Raw genomic sequence first — 25,687 nt, forward strand, 5'->3', positions numbered from 1 at the left:
GCAGTTAGGACTAACCTCCTATCAGAGGTGCTTCAGCTGGCAGCGAGCTCTTCCGATCCCCCTGCTGCCGTTCAATGAAACTCTAACTGACATCCTTTTGGGCACCTGGTCCAGGCCCAATACAGGGGCTCCCATGGATAGGATGATTGCCCAACGCCACCGCTTGGCCCCGGGCAACCCCACTTTCCTCTCCCAATGCCCCACCCCGAAGAGCTTGGTGGTCGAATCCTCGACATCCAAAGGTGCATTCCCTAACTCTCCACCTGATAGGGAATCCAAAAAGCTGGACCAACTTGGGAAGAAGATGTTTTCTTCCTCCAGCTTGGGACTGCAGTCGGTAAACGCATGTCTGTTGGGCCGTTATTCCCCCTCTGTGTGGGATACGGTGGTGCAAGTACTGCCCCAGTGACCGTAGGAGGCTCGGGCCGTGCTCTCCCGTGCAGTTGCGGAGGGGAGAGACGCAGGGAAGTTTACCATCCGCTGTGGACTGGAGACCGCCGACTCGCTGGGTAGGACTATTACAACGTCTGTAACCCTTCGATGCTACGCCTGCCTGAGGTCGACTGGCTTTTCTGGGGATGTCCAGAACACCCTGATGGACATGCCCTTTGATGGCTGTCACCTGTTCAGCGAAAAAGCAGACTGTGTTCTAGAGCGCTTCAAGGATTCTTGGGCTACGGCCAAGTCCTTGGGCCTCTCCACCACACGCCCTGCACAGTCTGATTTTTGCCCCTTTTGTGGCTACGGAAGGGGCGTCTCACCACGTCCCTCAAGGGCCACAGGCCAGCGCAAGCTGTTCTGCCCCAGGGCGGCCGGGGACGTGGCAACCACCACCTTGGTACTGGGGGCCAGTGGGCGAGCCAGTCCACCACCACCCCCTCTGCACCGCCTCCAAACCCTCCAAGTCCGACCTTTCAGGTCCATCACATGCCAGTGGGTGGCAGGATTTGCCATTATCTCCCCCAATGGAGTAGAATCACGTCAGACGGTGGGTTTAGCAGATAGTCCAAAGGGGCTACCCCCCTAGCCATGCCACCTCAGTACCATCGAATGTTGGGGGATCATCTGGCCCTTCTTCAACAGGAATTTGCTACTCTCTTGCCTAAGGGAGCCATCAAACGAGTTTCTGCCCCAAAGGTAGGTTGTGGTTGCTATTCCCACTACTTTCTGGTGCCCAAGAAGGATGGTGGTCACAGCTCATCTGCGCAGATCAGGAGTTCCAGTCTTCCCTTATCTCAACGTCTGGTTGTTGAAGGCGGGCTTGCCCCAAGCAGTCGTCTCCCACCTCCAGACTACGGCCGACCTCATGTATTCGCTGGGTTTTTCCATCAACATGAGGAGTCACACCTGACTGCCAATCAGAAGCTCCCCTTCATCAGAGAGGTTCTGGAGACAATGCAGTTTCGGGTCTATCCTCCCGAACAGCGAGTGCAGGATATTCGGGCTATGTTTCCGATCTTTCAGCCTCTATCCTGGGTTTCGCTCAGGATGACTCTCCGCTACTGGGCCTGATGGCCACCTGTATCCTGCTTGTGGATCAGGCCAGATCGCATATGCAGGCTCTGCAGTGCGAGCTGAAGTTCCAGTGGGCACAGCATCGGGGAACTTGTACGATTGCGTTAAGATCTCGGAGGGCACTGCACATCCAACTGCAGTGGTGGCTCACGAAACAGGATTGTTTCGATGGCAGATCCCACTCCCTTCCCCAACCAGAGTTCACAGTGGTGACGGATGCACCACTTTTGGGATGGAGCGGCCACATGGGGCAGGCGGAGATCAAAGGCCTCTGGTTCCGGCGGAGCCTTGGCTCCACATCAACCTTCTGGAGCTTTGGGTGATTCGTCTTGCGCTCAAAGCATTCCTTCCCTCTGTCCGAGGAAGAGTAGTGCAGGTGTTCACAGACAACACCACCGCCATGTGGAATTGCCACAAACAGGGTGGGGTCATAGACCCTATGTTAAGAGGCCCTCCGCCTCTGGACATGGCTAGAACATCAGGGCGTATCTGTGGTGGTTCAACACCTGTCAGGTTCCCTGAACGCCAGGAAGGAAGAACTCAGCCGCCGGTGCATGATGGATCATGCATGGCGTCTTCACTTGAAGGTGATGCAAGGTCTCTTTCATCAGTGGGGAGAGCCTTGGTTAGATCTATTCACCACTGAAAAGAACGCGCAATGTCAGCAGTTCTGCACGTTGGAATTTCCAAGGCGGCACTCGCTAGGCGAGGCTTTTTATCGCGAGCAGAGTTGCGGCCTTCTATATGCCTTTCCGCCTATACCACTTCTGCCCAGAGTGCTTAAGAAGACAAAGTGTGTCCGGGCCCAAGTCATTCTTGTGGCTCTGGATTGGGCACGAAGTCTGGCATCCCGAGCTGCTCAACATGGCCATCGATCCTCCGATCCGACTGCCTCTTTGGGAGGATCTTCTGTGACAGCAGCAGGGAACGGTCTTCCACCCGAACCTGTCCAGCCTCCACCTCCTTGTGTGGAGATTGAACAGCATCTGATTACATCGTTTGACCTGCCTCCCGAAGTTTGCGACGTTATTTTGGCAGCCAGTTTTCCCTCCACTAACACGGTATACGCCTGCAGATGGAACAAATTTGTGGCATGGTTCTCAGCAAAGGCTGTGGATCCCCTTTCCGACCCTCTATCTGAGGTTCTCTTTTTCCTCCTTTCTTCGGCCCAGCAGGGCTATGCTCTGTGCACTTTAAAGGGCTACCTCTCGGCCATTTCAGCCTTCCTTAGGCTTCCTGATCAGCCTTATCTTTCAAAGTTCCTGTTATAAATGGATTCCTTAAGGGCATTACTCATCTTTTTCCTCCTGTTCCCTCCGTAATGCCTCGGTGGAACTTGAACTTGGTTCTTACATATCTTATGTGCGCTCCCTTTGAGCTGCTACATAACTGTCCTGTCAAACTTCTCACTTTGAAAACTGCCTTTCTGGTGGCCATCCCCTCTGCTCGCATGGTGAGTGAGCTACAAGCTCTTTCTTCTAAGCCTCCCATTCTGGCTGTCCATCTGGAGAAGGTCGTCCTTAGAACTTGACCTTCCTTTCTTCCCAAGGTGGTTACTTCTTTAGACATTGGCCAAACCATCACTTTGCCCACCTTCTTTCCGCTTCCGCATCCTTCGAAGGAGGAAGAGAGGCTCCACCGTTTGGATTCAAAACATGCGCTTTCCTCCTAATTGGATCGCACCAAACAATTCCGGTTGGACGACCAGCTCTTTGGTGGTTGTGTGAGCGCTAAGAAATGTCGGGCCGTGCACAAACGGACCATCTCCAGGTTGGTTGTTCTATTCATCAAAGCATTCTATTCTTTAGCAAAGAAGGAGCCTCTAGTGGAGCTGCACGCCCATTCTACCAAGGCGATGGCAGCTACTACTGCTTTGGGATGAGGAGTCCCCCTAAATGACATCTATCAGGCAGCTTCGTGGGCACCGCTGCACACGTTCACCAAACACTATTTCCTAGACAGCCAAGTCCAGAGAGACGATTCTTTGGCCGTTCTGTTCTCCAGGGCTTTCTGGGGTGTTAGACCTGGCACCTTGGCGTGAGTCTCCCATCCTCTTTTTGCTGATGTGCCTCAGATGTTTTGCTGGTGTTCGCTGCTCAGGGCACTGCGCCACGGCCGATCCGTGCCGCAGTGCAAGTGCTCCCTGTAGGAGAGTGGGGTCTGCAATCCTATGGTCACCCCAAATTTTTGCTTTTTGCTTCACTGGTTTACGACTTTCCCTGGCTGTGGGCCTGCTAATCAGACCCACAGCCTAGCTGTTCTCTCTCTAAATTTACAACCATGTACTTTAGGTGCATTTACCAATTGGTACTGGGCCACCTTATCAGTCCCTGTACAGTGTACCTTAGGTATCCAGGGCATAGGTGTACCCAGGGCCTACCAGGGGCTGAAGCATGTATTATGCCATCCCTGGCTGGCCATCTAAATCTGACACAACTGGCTGCATGACAGCTGGGGCAAGGTGGTGTAATCACCCTTTGCTGTAGATATAGTATACCTATATCTAACCCTAAAAAGGCACACATATCCTCCTATCAGTCACTCCTATGGCAGGCCTTATCAATCCTGAAGGCAGAGTGCTTGGAATTATGTGAGATGGTGCTCTAGCATGAGCTGAGCCTGTCTACAGCTTTCGGAACCAAGTCCTTTGGCTGTTTCCATGATAACGCTATACCATATACTCTTAAGTGCATTATCAACCTCGCGGTTAAATGCTAACTCTGGTATAACGTTATCAAAACATGTCGAGTAAGGTGTCATACGAATTGGAATACTACCCCCTCGCCAATTCTGGCGACGGGGGTAGCATTCCACCCTTCTAGATGGACACGACATGTATGTAACTGTAAACCCCGGTTAGAGTTAACGCGAGCCTTGGCATCACAAAATGGATGCTGCCACCACAGACACAAGTCTGACCTCCTGCTGCTGGGAGTCCTTCCAGCGAGGGAGGCTTGGAAAAAGGGTTTCCTGCCTTGGGAGGTGCTAGCACCACCCCAGACATGATTTTGTGTATTGGGTAGGACAGGCCTGAAAGGAATGAGACATGCCTGGGGCACACAAGGTGCCCTGTGCATACACCGGTTCAAACCAGTTGCTGGGGCACTCCAGCCCCAGCTCTGGCGGGAAACCGGACAAAGGATAGGGAGTGTAACCACCCCCTTCCTGGTCCCACCCAGGGGAGGGACCTAGTCAGTAGTGCAGCCCCCTTTAGTAGGATAAAGGTAGGAGCTGGTCCCATTCCAAATTAGATTATCCTGAACAACTTTACAAGAAGAAACTCTGGACTTCGACATTCTGCTCCACAGAAGAATGAAGAATCTCCCTTGTGGACAAGGAGTATCCACCCTGCAACTGCAGACACCATCAAGCGTCCAGCGGCTTCACTTTGTCGTCTTCCTTCAAGGATCCAGACTTCAGAGCCCGACGAGACCCGGATTCCCAGACCTCTCCGACCTCAACCTACATCTGCAGCACAGCTGAGATCCGTGGGTGCGACGAGACACGTGGACCGGCCATCTTGAAAGAACCTGCACTTCGCTTCCAGCACGACTCCCGAGGTAAACTCGACCAAGTGCTTTGGGGATTGAGAAGCCCCAGCCCCGAGCAGCCCCTGCACCGAAGATCAGCCCTCCAGCTTCCACGAGATCTGCGTGGGGCCCTTCTGCTTGTTTGCTGCTCGACGCGTTGTCTGGTCACTTGCCGGCTGGCTAGTGACCTCCTAGACGACGAACTTTGAAATCTTCACTGCTGGTCTGGTTGCTCCAGACTGGCCCTTGCTCCCTTCCAAAAGAGGAGCACCCTGGACCCTCCTGGTCCACTCCAGATGCCGTTTCCACTCACCGCGTGGGTTGCCTTTGCCAAGGCCTGTTGACGCCGAATCCAGGTCCAACACCGCCGACAGCGAGAGCCTGCGTGGGACAGCTCGTGCCTCCATCCTGGTCGTCGAAGACACCTCCTGGTCCACGTGGCTGCAGAGACAAGCGTCCACTCTTCACCTGATCGTGACGACAGCATCTGGTTCCTTCCTGGTTCCACACCGGTCACTGGCTAGTGACTATGAACACTGTCCCCTCTGCTTTCAGGTCCTCTTCTTCACTGATCCACCCTTGGATCGCACCGGACATCTTCCTCCTGGTCGCCTGCAGCATCTTTTCTTCTAGGCTCCATAGACTTCAGCGCGAGAACCCGACACACTTTGACACCTATGCACCCGCAGCCCGTGGGTGAGGTAACGAGAGCATTTCGGTGCTCAAGGGTAGTTTAACTGTCCTAGTGTCCAGTTCCACAGTCGTTTTAGTCCTAACTAGTCAGGATTGTCCGTACTCACCTTTAACTTGAACTGTACTATCCATAGACGTTGTTACGCATCTCGCGTGTGAGTTCACACTCTGCACACGCGTTCCGTGGGCCTCCTATTACTTACCTAGAGTTAGTGTAGCGTGGTCCCATCGATCCTACAGTCTCTGGACAGCTCCATTCCTTCTATCGACTTTCACATTCCACTTACTTAGTATATGCTTTGTCGTGCCCCTAGGGCACCATTGTAATTTTGTGCAACTTATCGTATTTTTCTTAAGAGATTGTCATGTGCTTAGCCCTCTGACCTCATAAAGAGTTCAGAGGTGTTGTTATTAGTAAATATAGTGTTTATTTTCATAACAACCTGTGTGGTGTCCTTTCATCTGGTATTCAAGGGGTTATCTTGTGGTAAAACAGCTAGCTTCACATGCCAAAAGAGTTTAGCCTAAGACTGCTTTGTCCATGCTACTATTAGGATAGCTGGTCTATAAGGTTGACTTGCAACCAATCACCATAAGGGTTGTTTGGACTGATACACGGTGATCACTAGAACTAGTGAGCATCATATATCAGGCCAACTTCTCACACTCCCAATTTAAAGTGTATCCGTAATTGATCTCCACGATTGGCTTATTTGGTTTACTGTCAGTCCCCAGTAAAGTGCACGTGAAGTGCCGGGGCTTGTAGATACAAATGCCGCTAGTGGGCTTGCAGCACTGGTTGCGCCACCCACAGAAGCGGCCTCTTAACATGTGTCTCGGGTCCGCCATTGCAGACCCTGCGTACAGTTTCGCTGACTGCGCAAGTGCCCACACTTGCCAGTCCCTAAACCTTCTCTTAACTTCATGTCAGTCACCCCTATGGAAGGCCTACGGGCAGGGTGCGTTGTAAGGATAAGGTAGGACAAGCCTAGAGTGTGGCTTGTCCTAATAGTGAATTACCGCCCTTTTCGTTCTTCACTGTTGAAGGGCTATCTGTTCTCTTAGGCCAGATGAGCTGCCGGAATTATTACACGCTGTAGTCCCGGCAGGCTCAGGGAACACGGTGGCATGTCAAGTTTAGTATGCCTGAACTCATAATAATAAAATACTTCCTTTAGTAAGGTGTATTGTAATATCCTGTGTTTGCAAATGCTACTTTTAGAAAGTTAGCCTTTGCTCGCCTAACTATTTCAGCCGCCTCTGCCAGGATGTGTATCTGCTGTCTGGGTTTGTGTGAGTGACAGGGCTGGGGAATTCCCGGGGACAGTCTGGGGCTCCAGGATGGGTGGGCGGAGTAGTCCTTGACTCTGAATAGGGTTGTGCTCCACCACCACAATGCTGTAACCACCTCCTGTGGAGCGTCTGATGTCCCTGCCCTGCACCCTGAAAGAAGACGGCAGCTTCCTGTAAAACAGAGTACTCCAAAACCGGGTTGAACTAGGCTCAGGCCCCCTGGCCTACAAAGACAAAAGAATCTCAGTATAAATATAGGAGCTCCGCCCCTTGCAAATCAGATCCAGTTTTGACCACGACGAACCTCTGCCTGACGAGAAGGACCAAGAGAAGCTGAAGGACGGAAACCAGTCTGTATCCTGTAAGATTGGCCTGCAGTGGTGCCTTGCTGAGAAAGGAGAGGAAAAGACCTGAAGACTTTGAAGACTTGTGCCTAAGACGATCTCCAAGGGCTGATCTCGAGCTTGCCCCCATGAACGGAACCCCAGGACCATTGGGTTCTATTCTGCTTGTGCCCGTCTGCTGTTGGGCCTTAGTTCTTATTCCCTCGCCTGAGTTGTGACTCGGGTGCCTTCGCCCCTCCCAAGGTCGTGACAGCTCGGAGACTGGTCGCCCCGCCGCAGAAAGCCCCGCTCAACCCTGAGTCGCTCTTCGCTTCAGTGCCGGGCCGCCCGCTCTCCTGTCACCTCGCCTGCTAACAGAGCGCATTGTGTGCCTCTCATCTTCTCCAGTCGGAATCTGCACGGAGCGCAGTCCATAGCCTCTGACGGTCCGTACATCAATACGTACCCGACTGTCTCGCTTTGCCTGCCTGCATACCAAGGCTCGTGCCGCACCTCAAGAAAGGCCTTCCGTACGTTGGTACCAGAGGCCTGGTGCTGCACCCGTCAGCCCGAGAACGCGACGCCCCTCACAGATCCACGAGTATGACCTGGAGTGCTAAGAAGTAGTACGCCCCGCAGGCCTGAACGGCGCCTCGCCCCGTGAGCTGCATCGACCCCGGATCGCCACAACCCTCCACAGTCCTGCTCACCCACCTCGCACCTCGAGGGTGCCCGAGCCGGAGAGATCCTCTGGAGAACCGTCTGCCTCGTCCCGGGTCCGCCCTCACCAGTAGCCGCGCCTGAAACGCCTCGGACTTCCACCAGCAAGGTACACTTGAACTCCGTCTCAAGTTCATTTCGGATCCAGGGTCCGCAACGTTCTGTTTTCCCTGTCATCGTACCTTGCTGAACAATGAACAGTTAAAGACTAATTGCCTATTTAAATCTGGTGGCTTCAAATCGCTGAACGTTATATGGTCTTGTGTTAATCCTGCATATAAGTATATCTTTTATATAAAGTCTACTTATTTTTGATACAACCTTACGACTGGTGTCCTTTTGTGGTTGGTCAGTGGGTTTACTAAAGAAGGCAAGTTTATCTCCCTGAGGCGGAAAGCCGGGGAAAATAGCACAGATTGTTTTAGAGATTTTAAATTGTTTTAATATTGGATTTGCACTGACTGATTGCTAGTTTGCACACATTGTTCTGCCACACTACGACCCCGATCGAACCCTGGTCCCCGCAGCCGATTAGGTGCTGCCGGGGCACGCATTGGGCGGAGCGGAGCGGCCATATTAGAAGTATTTTCGCCGGTTGCACTAGCTTTTCTAGGAACCTGCCCCCCACCACTACTTAAGACACTCCTGCCCTTTTTGCCGGTTGATTAAAGAAGGCAAGTTTATCTCCCTGAGGCGGAAAGTGGGGAACATAGCACAGATTGTTTTAGAGATTTTAAATTGTGTTAATATTGGATTTGCACTGACCGATTGCTAGTTTGCACACATTGTTCTGCCACACTGCCACCACGCTCGAACCCTGGTCCCTGCAGCCGATGAGGTGCTGCCGGGGCGCGCATTGGGCGGAGCGGAGCGGTCATATTAGAAGTATTTTGGCCGGTTGCACTACCTTTTCTAGGAACCCGCCCCCCACCACTACTTAAGACACTCCTGCCCTTTTCGCCGGTTGATTAAAGAAGGCAAGTTTATCTCCCTGAGGCGGAAAGCCTGGGAAAATAGCACAGATTGTTTTAGAGATTTTAAATTGTTTTAATATTGGATTTGCACTGACCGATTGCTAGTTTGCACACATTGTTCTGCCACACTACCACCACGCTCGAACCCTGGTTCCTGCAGCCGATTAGGTGCTGCCGGGGCACACATTGGGCGGAGCGGTCATATTAGAAGTATTTTGGCCGGTTGCACTAGCTTTTCCAGGAACCCGCCCCCCACCACTACTTAAGACACTCCTGCCCTTTTTGCCGGTTGATTAAAGAAGGCAAGTTTATCTCCCTGAGGCGGAAAGCCGGGGAATATAGCACAGATTGTTTTAGAGATTTTAAATTGTTTTAATATTGGATTTGCACTGACTGATTGCTAGTTTGCGCACATTGTTCTGCCACACTACGACCACGCTCGAACCCTGGTCCCTGCAGCCGATTAGGTGCTGCCGGGGCACGCATTGGGCGGAGTGGAGCGGCCATATTAGAAGTATTTTGGCCGGTTGCACTAGCTTTTCTAGGAACCCGCCCCCCACCACTACTTAAGACACTCCTGCCCTTTTTGCCGGTTGATTAAAGAAGGCAAGTTTATCTCCCTGAGGTGGAAAGCCGGGGAAAATAGCACAGATTGTTTTAGAGATTTTAAATTGTTTTAATATTGGATTTGCACTGACTGATTGCTAGTTTGCGCCCATTGTTCTGCCACACTACGACCACGCTCGAACCCTGGTCCCCGCAGCCGATTAGTTGCTGCCGGGGCACGCATTGGGCGGAGTGGAGCGGCGATATTAGAAGTATTTTGGCCGGTTGCACTAGGTTTTCTAGGAACCCGCCCCCACCACTACTTAAGACACTCCTGCCCTTTTCGCCGGTTGATTAAAGAAGGCAAGTTTATCTCCCTGAGGCGGAAAGCCGGGGAAAGTAGCACAGATTGTTTTAGAGATTTTAAATTGTTTTAATATTGGATTTGCACTGACTGATTGCTAGTTTACACACATTGTTCTGCCACACTACGACCACGGCCGAACCCTGGTCCCTGCAGCCGATTAGGTGCTGCCGGGGCACACATTGGGCGGAGCGGAGCGGCCATATTAGAAGTATTTTGGCTGGTTGCACTAGCTTTTCTAGGAACCCGCCCCCACCACTACTTAAGACACTCCTGCCCTTTTCGCCGGTTGATTAAAGAAGGCAAGTTTATCTCCCTGAGGCGGAAAGCCGGGGAAAATAGCACAGATTGTTTTAGAGATTTTAAATTGTTTTAATATTGGATTTGCACTGACCGATTGCTAGTTTGCACATATTGTTCTGCCACACTACCACCACGCTCGAACCCTGGTCCCTGCAGCCGATTAGGTGCTGCCGGGGCACGCATTGGGCGGAGCGGAGCGGTCATATTAGAAGTATTTTGGCCGGTTGCACTAGCTTTTCTAGGAACCCGCCCCCCACCACTACTTAAGACACTCCTGCCCTTTTCGCCGGTTGATTAAAGAAGGAAAGTTTATCTCACTGAGGCGGAAAGCCGGGGAAAATAGCACAGATTGTTTTAGAGATTTTAAATTGTTTTAATATTGGATTTGCACTGACTGATTGCTAGTTTGCACACATTGTTCTGCCACACTACGACCACGCTCGAACCCTGGTCCCCGCAGCCGATTAGGTGCTGCCGGGGCACGCATTGGGCGGAGCGGAGCAGCCATATTAGAAGTATTTGGCCGGTTGCACTAGCTTTTCTAGGAACCCGCCCCCCACCACTACTTAAGACACTCCTGCCCTTTTCGCCGGTTGACTAAAGAAGGCAAGTTTATCTCCCTGAGGCGGAAAGCCGGGGAAAATAGCACAGATTGTTTTAGAGATTTTAAATTGTTTTAATATTGGATTTGCCCTGACCGATTGCTAGTTTGCACACATTGTTCTGCCACACTGCCACCACGCTCGAACCCTGGTCCCTGCAGCCGATTAGGTGCTGCCGGGGCACGCATTGGGCGGAGCGGGGCGGTCATATTAGAAGTATTTTGGCCGGTTGCACTAGCTTTTCTAGGAACCCGCCCCCCACCACTACTTAAGACACTCCTGCCCTTTTCGCTGGTTGATTAAAGAAGGCAAGTTTATCTCCCTGAGGCGGAAAGCCGGGGAAAATAGCACAGAATGTTTTAGAGATTTTAAATTGTTTTAATATTGGATTTGCACTGACTGATTGCTAGTTTGCACACATTGTTCTGCCACACTACGACCACGCTCGAACCCTGGTCCCCGCAGCCGATTAGGTGCTGCCGGGGCACGCATTGGGCGGAGCGGCCATATTAGAAGTATTTTGGCTGGTTGCACTAGCTTTTCTAGGTACCCGCCCCCCACCACTACTTGAGACACTCCTGCCCTTTTCGCCGGTTGATTAAAGAAGGCAAGTTTATCTCCCTGAGGCGGAAAGCCGGGGAAAATAGCACAGATTGTTTTAGAGATTTTAAATTGTTTTAATATTGGATTTGCACTGACTGATTGCTAGTTTGCACACATTGTTCTGCCACACTACGACCACGTTCGAACCCTGGTCCCGCAGCCGATTAGGTGCTGCCGGGGCACGCATTGGGCGGAGCCGAGCGGCCATATTAGAAGTATTTTGGCCGCTTGCACTAGCTTTTCTAGGAACCCCGCCCTAACGGGCATAAATGGCAGCACCTACCCAGCTGCGCAGCGGGCGGGCGTAGCGGGCACGGCGGAAGCGCGCCGAAGGTGCGCCAAAGGTGCGCCAAAGGTAAGCCCGTCCGCGCCACGGTCGGGCCCAGGGCCATGTCCCCTGGTCTAATTACACAATATCCAAGGGACTCCCTACATGATCTGAATTCCGATCCAAATAGATGCATACGCCCTCCGACCATGACAGAATGGATAGGACCTTGGAGCTGTAAATATTGTAGGGAAAGTTTTGACCCTCATATTAGTCCCCTAATCAATAGGGGGACAGAAGCTCTGAGATGCGGACTTATAAATGTCAGGTCAATGGCCAAACACGCCCTGGACATCTATGACCTCATAACTGAAAGGGATCTGGACTGTCTTTTTATGACGGAGACATTGCTAACGCATAATAGCAACCCGGATGTCACGAATACGCTTCCACCCGGATACCTCATCTCCAGGGAGGATAGGGCAATCCAAAGGGGGGGTGGTGTCGCTATTGCCTACCGTGAGACACTTAATTGTCAAACTTTTGCAATCCCAGACCTTAAAGGGGCAGAAAACATGGGCTTCGCCATAAAGGTACACGACTCTTTTACCTTTACAGGCGTGCTGATATACCGACCACCAGGGAAACACACTGACTTCTTGGAGAGTATTGGGCCAGCTATCAGCAACCTAGCTCTTAAATCTGGCAACTTCACGTGCTTAGGAGACGTGAACATACATCTAGATTCCTCTACAGACCCGGCAGTAATCTATGTACCACAATAGCTGAGTTTTTTGAAGGAAAAATCAAAAAACTCACAAAAGACTTCCCCCATCTACTGATCCATAAAGAATCTGTACATACAGGCCTTACAACCACTATTGGCCTACTGTCCACTTTTCCCCTGGTTAGCTTAGAGGACTCTCGGGCAGAAATCTTAAAGATCAAATCAGGCTCCCCATTTGACCCCTGCCCCCCATATGTCCTCCACACCATGATAGATATTGTCAATCCCATTATAAATACCATTATTAACTCCTCACTTAACCTTGGTATAGTACCTGAGGAATGGAAACTTGCAGCAGTGAAGCCCCTGCAGAAAAAACAACTTGCAGACCCAACCACTTTGACCAATTTGCGACCCATTTCCCTGCTCACAGCCCTCTGTAAATTAACCGAACAATTTGTGAATAGGCAGCTTACTACATTCTTGGAAGCCAATAACACATGGCACCCTAACCAAGCAGGCTTTAGGTCCCAGCATTCAACTGAATCGGCCCTGATATTCACCTCTGAAACACTAATGGCTGCAATGGACCAGGGTAAAAAGGCGGTTTTGGTGCTTCTAGACCTGTCCGCGGCATTTGATACGGTCTCACATACCATCTTGGTGGACCGACTAGCTGTGGCAGGGATAGCTGGAAACGCACTAGGGTGGCTAAAAAGCTTTTTAGCCGAAAGGCGACAAGTGGTCACCTTAGGCCGGTTCAGATCCGAAGAAAAAACGCTTACTTCGGGAGTGCCTCAGGGCTCGTGTCTGAGCCCGACACTCTTCAATGTATATCTGGCCCCCCTGATTGCACTTATATCATCCTATGACATTTACACCATATCATATGCGGATGATACGCAGCTCATCCTGGTGATGGAGGACGACACCGGAGAAGCTGAAAGGAAGCTTAAGAACTGCCTCAAAGCCACATTCCAATGGATGAGCGCAAACCATCTTAAATGCAATACAGGGAAGACAGAGATCCTGCCATTTGGGAAAGAGAATCTGTTTAACCCCCCCCCTTTGGTGGCCGGAGGACATGGATGTCCCCCCAAACACCGTCACGTCAGCCCGGAATTTAGGGATCAAATTTGACTCTTCGCTGACTTTTAAACACCAGGCAGTAGCGGTGGCTGGAACATGTTTCGGCCTTATTAAAATACTTAGAAAATTCTTTGACCTCATACCATTCCAGGCACGGAAAATGGCTGCAGTAGCACTTATAACATCCCGCCTCGACTACTGCAACAGCCTATATGCAGGGACAAACAAAACAATTTGCCATAAACTACAAATGGTACAACATGCCGCGGCAAGACTGGTTTTGGGCTGGAATAGAAGAACTTCTGCCACAGCAGCAATGGACATACTACATTGGCTGCCGATCCAGAAACGGGTCCTTTTCAAAGTCCTCCTAATAACCTTTAGGGCCTTTTATGGGAAAGGACCCAGCTACATCTAGAGCATGTTTAAACACTACTCTCCCCTGCGCAATCTTAGATCCCAAAAAGCCAACCTCCTGACCATTCCCAACTTCAGACTAAAAACTAGAGGAGGAAAGGCCCTGGCAGTCCTGGGGTCTAAGGCCTGGAACATTCTTCCGCCGCCCCTTCGCAAAAAAGAAAGAGAAACAGATTTCAGAAAGGCCCTAAAAACCTGGATATTTAATCTATCAAGCACTATGTGCAAATCCCTAATCTGATAAAGCAGTTCCCTTTCCCCAGCCAGATCCTCACCTGACTCTGCCTATCTTTTTTAAAAAGCGCCAAGATGCTCCTTGGAGTGCAAATCGCTCTATATGTAAAACCCATTACATTTACATTTACTGTGCGTGATCATAAATGCTTAACTAACTATCGCCCTGAGGATTAGCCTTGTTTGCTCGCGCCACACTACCTAGAGGGTGAGCAGGGGTTATTCGAAGGAGTAGTTCCCTTGCCCTGACTAGAGGAGAGGGACCCTGTTTGTCACAAGTGCATACCTGCGCCAACCAGAGACCTCCGATTCTAACATGGGGTATCTATTCTAAGGTAAGGAATCTATAACTAATTGTTTCTTTCAGATGAACAAGTTACTTACTTCGGTAACAATATATCTGTAAGAAACATAGGTTAGTTATAGAGTCCTTACAGGCCCACCCATCTTCCCCGTTCTGCTAACTGACTTGTAGGTTTAAGTACTTCCTTTCCAGGCCCTAGTTTTGTGCACCAGTGGTCATTGTCTTGCATGGCTCTGCGCTTCTGGCGTGGAAAGTCGTGTATAGAACTGACGGCCACGCGTGAGGTCGGCGTCTATGTAGCTACCACAACGTCATCCCTGTGACCAAGATGCCGATGACGAACACGGAGTCGAATGACGCCACCTTCCAACACGCAAGGGTACTGCTGATGAAAAAACTTTCTGGATCCTGTCTGACGCCTCGGGGAATTCTAAGGTAAAGAATCTATAACTAACTTATGTTTCTGACAGTTATATTGTTACCGAAGGTAAGTAACTTGTTCGTCTCGACCATTCAGTCTCTCAGTGGTGGTGCAGACAGAATGCATGCATGTTTATGGTATTTCTATAGAGCAAACCTAGCCAAAAAGGAGTCGGAGTGGAGGTAGACAGTTATGCTGTAGCAAGTTCTGAGGGAGATCCATTCCAGAAATCTCTGTCTTCTATCTTAATTGAAATTTGTGCGTTGCTAGAGGGCTGGGGGGCTCACATGTGAGACCTTTCCTTTCCTTTCCTTTCAGTTCAGGGCAGATGGTCTCCTATAGGGAAACTCTAAACCTTCGACATTTTGCGCTGCTCATTTAGCTCCCAAGTATTTTCTTTCATCTGTATAAGCAACAAAATAACCCATTTTAACAGACAACGCAACAACCATGAATTATATCTAGAGTGAAAGTGGGCAGGAGATCCAAAGTGGTTAAACTCATGACACACACGCAATTCATATAATCAGATTCATTCAAATTGTACAGTACAATGAACACAGAGATATTTTTGTCTTGACTTGTGGGTTGATTTTGTGGCTTTTTATTTTAGCCGTTACACCTCCTTTAGCCAACACGTGTTTCGTCGTCTTGGGAAAGTATCCCTATGACTTCATGAAGGCTATTATGTCCGAAATATATCTGCGGTCCGTCCTGCTTTGCGGCGTGACAGCCTAGACCAAGATAAATCGATCAGTATGCCTGTGGATGGCACTGTTCTCAAATGATGAGATCTTTCACTATGAGGTATATAAAATTATGGTGTGTAGATGGGCGTTGCCCCTATTGAGGATCACCGAAAAACCCGCAGTGACGCGTATATTACTGATAATTTATTTCAAGAAAATGACCGCATCCCTGTTTTATGAGTAAGTTATGGAACGGAAATGATAGTTGGTATCGGAACATTACACGCAAAAACCAGATTGTAGATTCAGGAAAAAGATTTTTTTTCATATGTAAAATGCATACTCCTTCGCGGCGTGACAGTCCTGAGCAAGATAAGTCGATCAGTGTGCCTGTGGATGGCACTGTTATCTAATGATGATGATATCTTTCGCCATGAGGTATATAAAGTTATGCTGTGTAGATGGGCGTTCCCCCGGTTTAACTATAAATCAGAGGAAATTGCTAATATAGCTGGAGAAAATGTATATTAACAAATATATAGACATGTTAGTGTACAGGCATGTTTATATACGTAATCCCTCTCACCTATTAAGGATTGCTGAAAGTCTGGGCGGGTCGGCCCTAGACTTGTTGCCGGTTCGGGCTCCAAATCCTTCACAGTATACGGGAAGTGTGCGAGATGACAGACTTGTCGTCAAGTGTCCGAACGTCTGGCCAGATTTCAAGAGCCATCTTGTGTATACGAATACCCATACCTCTAAATGGATACGGTTATGAGCACATACCCGTATTAGAAATTGCAATCTATAACAACAATCGTTATCAAAATATTCACAGAAAGTCTCTGATATCAATTATTTACTTATGAGGATATTGACATCATAAATAATACCCTCCCCAGCGCGTTCCCTCTTTTCTTGGATTTCTAACAGTGATACGGCAAAATAAATAAAATATATGTAGCAACAAGTATATTCACGCTCAAAACCGGCGCGTGCCTAGAGCTATTTATAATAAAGCGGTAATAGTCTCAAAAGTCTTCTGGGTACAAACTAGGGATGAGATAGAGTGCTGTGTAGATGTGCGTATCTTAGTTTACTCATGTGGTGGAAGCGTAACCTAACCCGAGATAAAGGGCGTATTAACCACAATTTGCTGATGGATCAGGACAAAGTGCCGAGACAATGTCGTCGTGCAAGTGTCAAATTAAGCCTAAAGAGCACTAGTAGGGAAGCCCTTATGATAGTTCAAGCGCCTAAAAAGTATTGCTATTACAGATAAATAAAATACTTCAGAGCTAAATGTGCAGTGCAAAATGTTGACGGTATAGAGTTTCTCTATAGGAGACCATCTGCCCTGAACTGAAAGGAAAGGTCTCCCATGTGAGCCCCCCAGCAATGTATCTGTTTCAATTAAGATGAAAAAGACAGAGATTTGCTCTATATAAATACCATAAACGTGCATTCATTCTGTTTGCACCACCACCCGACAGACTGAATGTACTTTCGGCAAGCAACATTGTAACTAGCTCACTCGCTGTGAACGAGCAGACTATTGGCATTTTTCTACTTATACGGGGGCCGCATACAAAGTGAAATATACATTATCTGATAATTCAGGAACCACTTGAATATCCGGAATATATACTTTCAGACCTTTGACACCATACTTTGGAAAAGTCGGTACGGAATTATAACCGATAAGGAGGTACCGCTTAAAGAATTAGCCCTGAGCAAGTCACGGGATAACTCTCCCTATAGTGCGACGAAACACGTATTGGCTATGTCTAAAGGCTAAGAAATCTGTGCTTATGGTTGTGAAGTAACACAACTGACTACAAGAACAATAAAGAACAAAAGACAAAGAAAATTACAATTTATATCTGTGTATATTTGTGCATTGAACTCAGTTGCATGTGTTAGGGGACTTTGTACATTTTGAACGAATCAGATGATATGAATTGCGTATGTCTCATGAGTTTAACCATTGGTGTTCAGTCCTAGGATTGATAATTAGGAGAGTAGGGTGTATCTTCCCGTCATTTTGGAGCACCTCAAACCTAAACCTGGTTTATTGAAAACCATATGTGATAGCTATATGAGCTCCTCAGACCTCATAAACACCCAAGTGCTAGAACAAGATGCAAAGTGTTGTCAAGGGACGGACAATGGATCTGACAATAGGCATTGTGAAGGAACATCTGTCTTATGGCGATACATCTTCCAGGTCTACAAAATACTCAGACAGCCAGATTTAGCAGACGTCTGCTTGACAGCACTAATGAGTATAAAATTACACTATGCTTAACAACACATACAGCTGGGGCACACCAGAAAGATTCATTTGCCACATGAGAAAACATAAAATGCACACCATTGCATACATGTACCCAGAACCTAGATCCAGGGGCAGTACCCTATAGATAGACTGGTACACCTGTGCCTTTCCATGGATACTGCTGCTTCCCAAAGTCATCATCAGGATGTTGCAGTGCAAGATGAAGATGATACTCATAGCACCTGACTGACTGAGACAATGATGGTTTCTAGAACTGCTTCACCTATCATTGTAGCCTCACAGGAGTCTTCCGCACCTACTTTCCAGGAAGTCAGGCTGCATTTTCCACCAAAGTCTTCAATTGCAGAACTTGATAGGCTGGCTCCTGTGTTCTTATAATTCGATCACTTAAGTCTTACTGATGATTGCATGACGAGTAAAGAGAGCATCAACTCGCAGCTCATATGCCTTCAAGTCAAACATGTACTTTACCCAGTGTCTACCCAAGCAAGTGGACCCAGTAACTTGCCAACAATAGTAAAAATTAAGAAAATTTTGCCTTACAGGAATGTTCTTCACTTGATTTCTTTAAGTTGCTGTTTCGGGGACCGCCCACACGCTTGTAGATATTGATTGTTTATAGATTGGGGACTTTTTTACTAGTACACTGGTCCTGAGGACCGCTGTGCTCACGGTGGCGGTCCGACCACCGCTGCGGGTCCGTCCACAGCATTCTGAGTGTGGAGGTCGGACCGCCGCAGGACCACAGGCTCTGCTGATATCAAGGATCCTGCTGCGTGAGCAGTCTGCAACCGGCCTCAATATGCTAGGAGTGTCGATATCGGCACCACAGAGAATATTATGAGTTGGCTTTCCACCGCCCATTTCGTGGTGGTGAGCCTGCCATTAAAAGGGTGGCTGAGAGGCAACTGAGGGGGGCCATAGCATGGCCCGGCTGTATATGGGCCTTAGGGTGCAAGCGGGGGCGGGGGGTTACATGTTGTGTCCTCCTGGAATTGCATCCCCGTTCCTGCACGCTGTGGCGTGCATGCAACATCATGCAGGAATGTGCTGCAGGCGCTATCATGGTGGCGTCTGCTGTGAAGTCTCTTCTATGAGCCTTACAGAGCCGCCACTGTGAGACTGCTGCAGCACCGCCTGCTCACCCTGAATTACAGTCATAATCCGGTGGGTGCACAACAGGCCTGGCGGTCCTCCTGTTGGTGCTGCGGTTGCGGGCCAACAGGAGGATCGCCAAACTCGTAATAAGGCCCTAAGAGAGAATACATGTGACAGAGAACTAGGATTACAGGTAAGCATTTATTCATTTCTTTTCTACAGCATATCGGATGGCTGGACTTCTCTTGTGATCAGGATAGACTTTATAAATATCCTTATAATTTTCCAAGGTATTCTGTGCTGATTCCTGTATATTTATGAATTTGGTTTTCCTGCACAAAAGAAAGTGATGTAGACAAGGACTATTTTAAAGGAAATATGTGGGTGATGAAGCAAATATAATTAATTTTTATTTATTTTAAGTACTTTAAAAAAACATTTTTTATAACGAAATCAAGTGTTCTGTTAACATGGATGGATCACATAGAGTCCATGCATTGTAGAACCCTATTGGAGGTCTAGTATGATCTCAATTACTTTCAAAAATTACAATTTCACTAAAAATCTCATCACGCGAAAATAATCCACATTTGTCATTATTTTGTGATTCCTGCAAAATTGACCTTTATTCATATCATTATACAGCCAGCTAACATGTGTTTTGAGGGATGTAATTTATTTGTGGTTACATCCAGAGCATAGTTACAAATTCTTAGATATAGATCAAGCATGACCCATTCTGATATCCGCAATCATGTCACATCAGTGATATTCACTCCCACGTGCATGGAAAAATAAAGAATGAGGGAGAAGGGCACGAGAGAAAGAAATGAAAATAAGAAAGATGCAGAGAAAGATAGGGAAAGTTACCAAACAAAATAAAGAAGAGAAGATAAGGACATAACAAATAAAGGAGCAAAAGAAAGACGAAGAGGCATGGAAAAGTAAGAAGAAAACGGAAGAAAATAGAGAAACAGTTAAAGGAATGAATGAAAGAAAGGGACAAGAGGAAGAATAACAGAAAGAAGTAGAAAGAGAAATAAGGATGAGCATGACAGAAAGAAAAGAAGGTAAGAGAAAGAAAAAGACAATAAGAAAAGGATGAAAGGAAAGGAAAAATGAGGACAACAAAGGAAAGAAGAAGAATAAAAAATAAAAATAAGAAACAGAGAGACATGGACAAAATTACAATAGTGGATGACAAAAGGTGAAAAAGAAAGAAACTATAATAAATACAAGAAAGACTGAAAGAGTAACAGAATGAAAGATGAAGACAGAAAGATGATAAGACTGAAAGAAATGAGTGAAAGAAGAGAAAAACAGCAAGAAAGACAGAATGAAATAGGACTTAAGAAAGGAAGTAGAGAAGGAAAGAAATCAAGCAAGGGGGGAAGAAGGAAAAATGAACGCCGAAAAGCAGAAGGGGCGGAAAATAGAAAGAATGAAGAACAAAGAAATAATGAAGAAAGAAGGAGTGAAAGAAAGAAGAAAGACTTAGAGAGAAGAAAGGACAAAGCGGAGAAAATGGTGAAAAGAGTAGGAAAGAGGAAAATAAAGAAAAAAGTAACTAAAAGACAAAAGAGGAAATGAGAAAGGCTGTGGTAGAGTAAAATAAAGACAATGCACAACAGAGAAAGAGAGAAAGAAAGAATCGGGAAAGCAAGAGAAAGTGTAAAATTGTAGAAAGAAGGAGAAAGGGAGAGCAAAGAAGAGGGGATAGAAGAAATTGAGAAAGGAAAGAAAGGCACAATTGAGGAAAAGGAAGGATGGGGTTACAAGAAAGTGAGAAAAAGAAGTACATTATTTTTCAGAAGAACGTCGGCTGCATTACATGCAACTGTCTGCTTTTGAAAGTGCTCACAGATAAATAGTGGTCTTATCAGGTGGGCAGCTGTATATTCTCAAGCCTGCTCATAAGTTTTGCAAATTTAGGTGTACAGCCCATGGAGTTACTTCAAACCATGGTTAGGGCTTGAATCTTTTGCTGAAATGTTATAACAGCTGTTGTTTTTGGATGCAAACCAATGCTTTTTAGGTCTTGCGCCTGGCGATACACTGCGCAGCAGTGTTCGCGCAGGGAGAGTCATTTTGTCAGGGTTTTGAAAATGGACCTGGAAAATGCACACGCTCGTGCTTGTGATTTTCCATTTGCGGGCTGCTATTGGCCTTTCCCTTGCATGTTGTTTTGTAAAATAGACACCAATAAGCCAGAGGCCGGCGCATAACTCCGCCCCTGGCCTAATGGTGTCTATTACGTGCATTTCCTGCCATATGGTTTCAATTATCATGCCCAGACACGGGCGCGATATTTGAAAGCATATGGGCGCGCGCGCACCACTCGCCGCTTTGTTTTTGCGATCGCCTTCCTCCTCCCTCCCAAGTATGCGATGGAAATCCCAGTTCAGGGAGCCGTTTGTGCCTGGCAGGACCCACCTCCGATGGGGGCCCCCACCACAGTCCACAATCTGGGCCAGTAGTCTGCACTCACACCGCCGCTTCCCGGGTCACACAGTGTTCTCTGCTGCCTCTTTCCCTCTTCTGCACATCGACTAGAGGAGGAGGGAGGAAAGCAGTTTTGCAGCACATCCAGGCGGACAATCTGACTCCAGTCCCCGGCAGTCCAGCTGGTGCACAGCAGACGTAGATGGCAAGAAACGCAACTGTTCCGTCCATCACCACCCCCTTTTGTACCTCTTTGTTCACCATAAGTTGGCAGGGTATGCTCAGACGTGAGTCCCTTGCTCACTTTGCCACTGGATTCAAGCAAGCCTGGCTGAAGACGGCTGAAATGCCAGAAACCGGTCCTAGGAGGCTTGTTTCCGGTCCAGGGAAGGCATGGCTTGGCATTTCGGGCTGGACTGTTTCCATGAGGCACAGGGTCAGACTGATATGCATATGGCCATGTCTGAACTGGGGTGGCAGAGTGGGCTAAAGAACGGTGATGGATTAAACCCAGATCTGTTGACTGGGTGTGAGTGTTTGATTGGTTCAGATGCTCCGTCCATCTCCACCCCCTTTTGTACCACTTAATTTGCTGACGGGCAGGACTCAGCAAAAAAGGCTTACCGGCTTGTTTTTTACTCTTACAGACCCATAGCTCCTTTACAAAGGTCGATATTGAGCGAGCGCCTGCAAATGAGTCCGCTGTCTGCAGCACAGTTTCACATGGGCTCCGACACTATTACAAGCTCCAAAGTGCCCATTTTCCCACCCACAACTAGCGTTGTGCTGCTGTTACAGCCACCAGCAGTTTGCAACCTGAGCATTGTAACCGGACGTTTCCCATTGCAAGTATGCCTCAGCAGCATACGAAGCTCTGAGACATATGAGGGAGTCTTGCATGACATGGACCCTGTTGGCAGCGTTGCACTGACACTCCCGTCTGCTCTGCTGTTTAAACTGTGACAGACTCCATCCATGACAGGTTTGCACTCATACTTCGTACCTTGATAGCAGTCGCCTTGTGGTTGTAAACACTTGTGTATGTAAAGCAGTATGCCGAGGGGATTTTCCCCGGAATAACTACAGCCAAGTCACAGGCATCATCAACTTCTGAACACTCACAGTATGCCAAGAATATCCATTATTATGTAAACCAGAGATGGCCACAACGTTGACCACAATATACCAAGGTTTATTTACCAAATACTGCATTGTACCAATCATGACTTCAACATGCCAACAATGTCGATAATTGCCCCCCCGTCGTTGCTCTACCTAGCAGTCCAGAGCCGTAAAGCCAAACGGGCGCGTCTGCAGCCTATGAGCCTCCTTGCACCCAAATACAATCCGATTTCCCTTGTAGAGCCAACATGGGGACGAGTTTTACAGCAACAGCTATCAACACCAGCGGCAATGGCAGACGGGCAGCTGATCCAGAAAACGCTGGTCCTGGTGACTGTAGGGTATTATCGTTGCAGCCTTGAGATTGGACACCTTTCCAATCCTAGAAGTGCAAAAAAGTGCGTTTATTGGGGTGGGAGTAACTTCACTGCCCCTCATCAGGTTGTACATACGAGTGAGTTATAGTCTTGTGTCGCCATTGGGCACTGCCTTGAAATCAACCTTCCGGTTTCCCCCGGCCACTTACTAACAGTTCCTTCATACACCATCCTGGCATTGACCTCCACAAACTCACCTGGTATCCTCCCGCTGCCTATTGCCTGCAACTCCTAAACAGCCAACCGTTAGACTTCCACGAGGTGTGACGTTTCTGATAGTGACGTGTTGCGTGCCCAACGAATAACCAAGCCGCTGCATTGTGTTAAATTGCTGGGGTGCTGGTTATTCGCCCCCGGACTGAGCCCTTCCATAGTTCGGTGCAGTTTGTAGGCTAACGGACTGCTGAGGGCAGCAGCCTTAATGTTCGAATGCTCGCTTAGACAATCTGCCTGCTGTGTACATGTGACTCCTTTTAAGCGGGGTTGGAATGATCTATTTATTTTTTCTCCAGTTGGCGACTGGGACTTGTGGACAGTACTGTGCAGGTAGCAGTACCATGCAGCATACTGTATCCCCTAAGAAAGAAGGGCCATAATGCTATTGGTACATTCCACCTACTGAATGTACAATGTTCTTGCAATAGGTCTCGCATTATTAAAGTTTTAGCTATTGGTGTTGCATTATTTAGCAACACCAATAGCTCAAACTTTAAATATGCGAGACCTATTGCATTGTAAATGCTTGTTCTCCTATCCTTGGAGACAGACTCCATGTCAGACAGTTTTATGACTTTGAATATTTACATAACTCTCGACTCCCTTTAGATGGAGCTATTGAGAACTATTTGTTCTTAAATTTTATTTGCCCTTTTTTTTAGATCATAGTTGGTTCTCACGATTGTCTGGAATAGGGCTCATTTTTCATTGCTTTCTTGCCTTCAGTAATTATTCTAAATTTAAATAAACCTTCATGGTTTGATCTTTAACATTGCCCTGTGTGCCCTCCTTTCTTTCAGTGCCTGGCCGCCGTGCGGGTAATACGTAGGTGCTAAGATGCAGATCTTCGTGAAAATCCTCACTGGGAAAACCATCGCCCTCGAAGTTGAGCCCAGTGATAATATAGAGAATGTTATGGCCAAAATTCAGGATAGAGAAGCTATCCCACCTGATCAAAAACATTTGATATTTGCTGGCAAGCAGCTAGAAGAAGTGAGTACTCTCTGGGACTACAATAATCAGAAAGAGTCAACCTTGCACCTGGTGCTGCGTCTTCGAAGTGGTATTATTGAGCCTTCTCTCCGCTAGCTTGCCCAGAAGTACAACTGTGACAAAATGATCTGCCGCAAATGTTGTGCTCTCCTCCATCCTTGTGCAGTAAACTGCTGCAAGAAAAAATGTGGGTACACCAACAACCTTAGCCCCAAGAAGGTCAAATAAATATCAACCAACTTGTATTCATTGCATCAGAGATAAAATTATAAATAGAAATTTATAAACGTAAATAAAAAAAAAAACATTGCCCTGTGTTGACTTTCCACTGTGTATTTTCTATGTAGATTTTCCTACGTGTTTTCTCTAGATTTCCTTGTAATTTATGCCAAGAGCTCTCATCCTTTGGTTGGATTTGGGGCACATTTCAGTGCATATCTGTCATCTGAATTTGCATTTCCCTAAAAGTTAGGATTATCTAATTTCAGGGCACAGAATTGCAAGGAATTACAAATCCTTTTACATTGCTGGAGATTGCTTTACGTATACATTGGGCTTGATCTGCATATGGTGTGTGGTTTGGTGGGCGGCTTGTGATGTAGTTGTCCGGCGATGTGTGTTCTGACATCAATATTTGTTTTGCGGAGTGGTGCGGATTGGATTGTGGTGGTGATATTGCTGTCTTTTATGTTTGATGTTGCACAAAGTGTGAAACCTGCGAAAGTATCAATGTTGAAATCTGCATGGCATTGTCATGGCTAAAAAAAAATTTTGTTTTTTGTTTTTCTTGGCTTGTGGATTCAAAGAAATCAAAGATCTTGAGATAAATATTTAGGTTGTCTGCTAAGGGTATGTTGTGTCACATCAAAAGATTATAGGTTTGAGTCCTAGAACTCCTTGACAGTCTAGTTGTACTTGAACCTGTTAAGGTTTGCGTCATTCATTTCTTTGTGCACAGGAAGTAGAAGTACTGACTTAAACAGCACATACCAGTGGTTGCAAATTCGTTTTAGTGTGATTTAACTCCTTCAATCACAAGGTGTTTTTTGGGTATTTTCTCTAGTTTGTGGTGGGTTTTATTCCTTTTTAGGTCTCGCCTACGCAGCGGGCATACGCTGCATAGGAGGAGACCTTTAGCCATATGTGCCCCTTTTTAAGCCACAACAGTGCACGCGTTCCATTGCCTTCAACGGCAACGCATGCATGTGTGGCTATTCCCTTGCGGGCTCGAGCGCTGATACCATACTTTTATAATTAAATTGAAAACATATGGTGTCAGCGCTCGTTCCCGTAAGGGAAGAAGGCGCAGGCCCCCTCCTCTCTCCCTCCCCCATGCTGCCAGCGCAAGGCGCAGCGCGCTTGTTTTTTTATGTCAGTCCCCCCGGGGCACAAGCAGGCATCCACTTCTGTCTTTTTGCTGTGATCAGCTGTAATGACGTAAGTGGATGCCTGCTTGTGCCCCGGGGGAACTGCAGGACTTCAGACGGATGTATGACGTTACCACGCGATCAAAATGATCGCGGTA

At 47.7% G+C, this 25,687-nt stretch overlaps 1 protein-coding gene and 1 pseudogene across 3 annotated transcripts in view; both read left to right on the top strand.

Moving 5' to 3' along the window:
- Positions 1–25,687, top strand: part of SMC1B (structural maintenance of chromosomes 1B) — a 2,760,606-nt gene that overhangs the window by 1,272,041 nt on the left and 1,462,878 nt on the right. The window lies entirely within an intron of this gene.
- LOC144769803 (ubiquitin-ribosomal protein eL40 fusion protein pseudogene) lies at positions 24,007–24,390 on the top strand (annotated as a pseudogene).

Source organism: Lissotriton helveticus, chromosome 1_1, assembly GCF_964261635.1.
Source record: "Lissotriton helveticus chromosome 1_1, aLisHel1.1, whole genome shotgun sequence".
In the NCBI taxonomy this organism is placed as follows: Eukaryota; Metazoa; Chordata; class Amphibia; order Caudata; family Salamandridae; genus Lissotriton; species Lissotriton helveticus.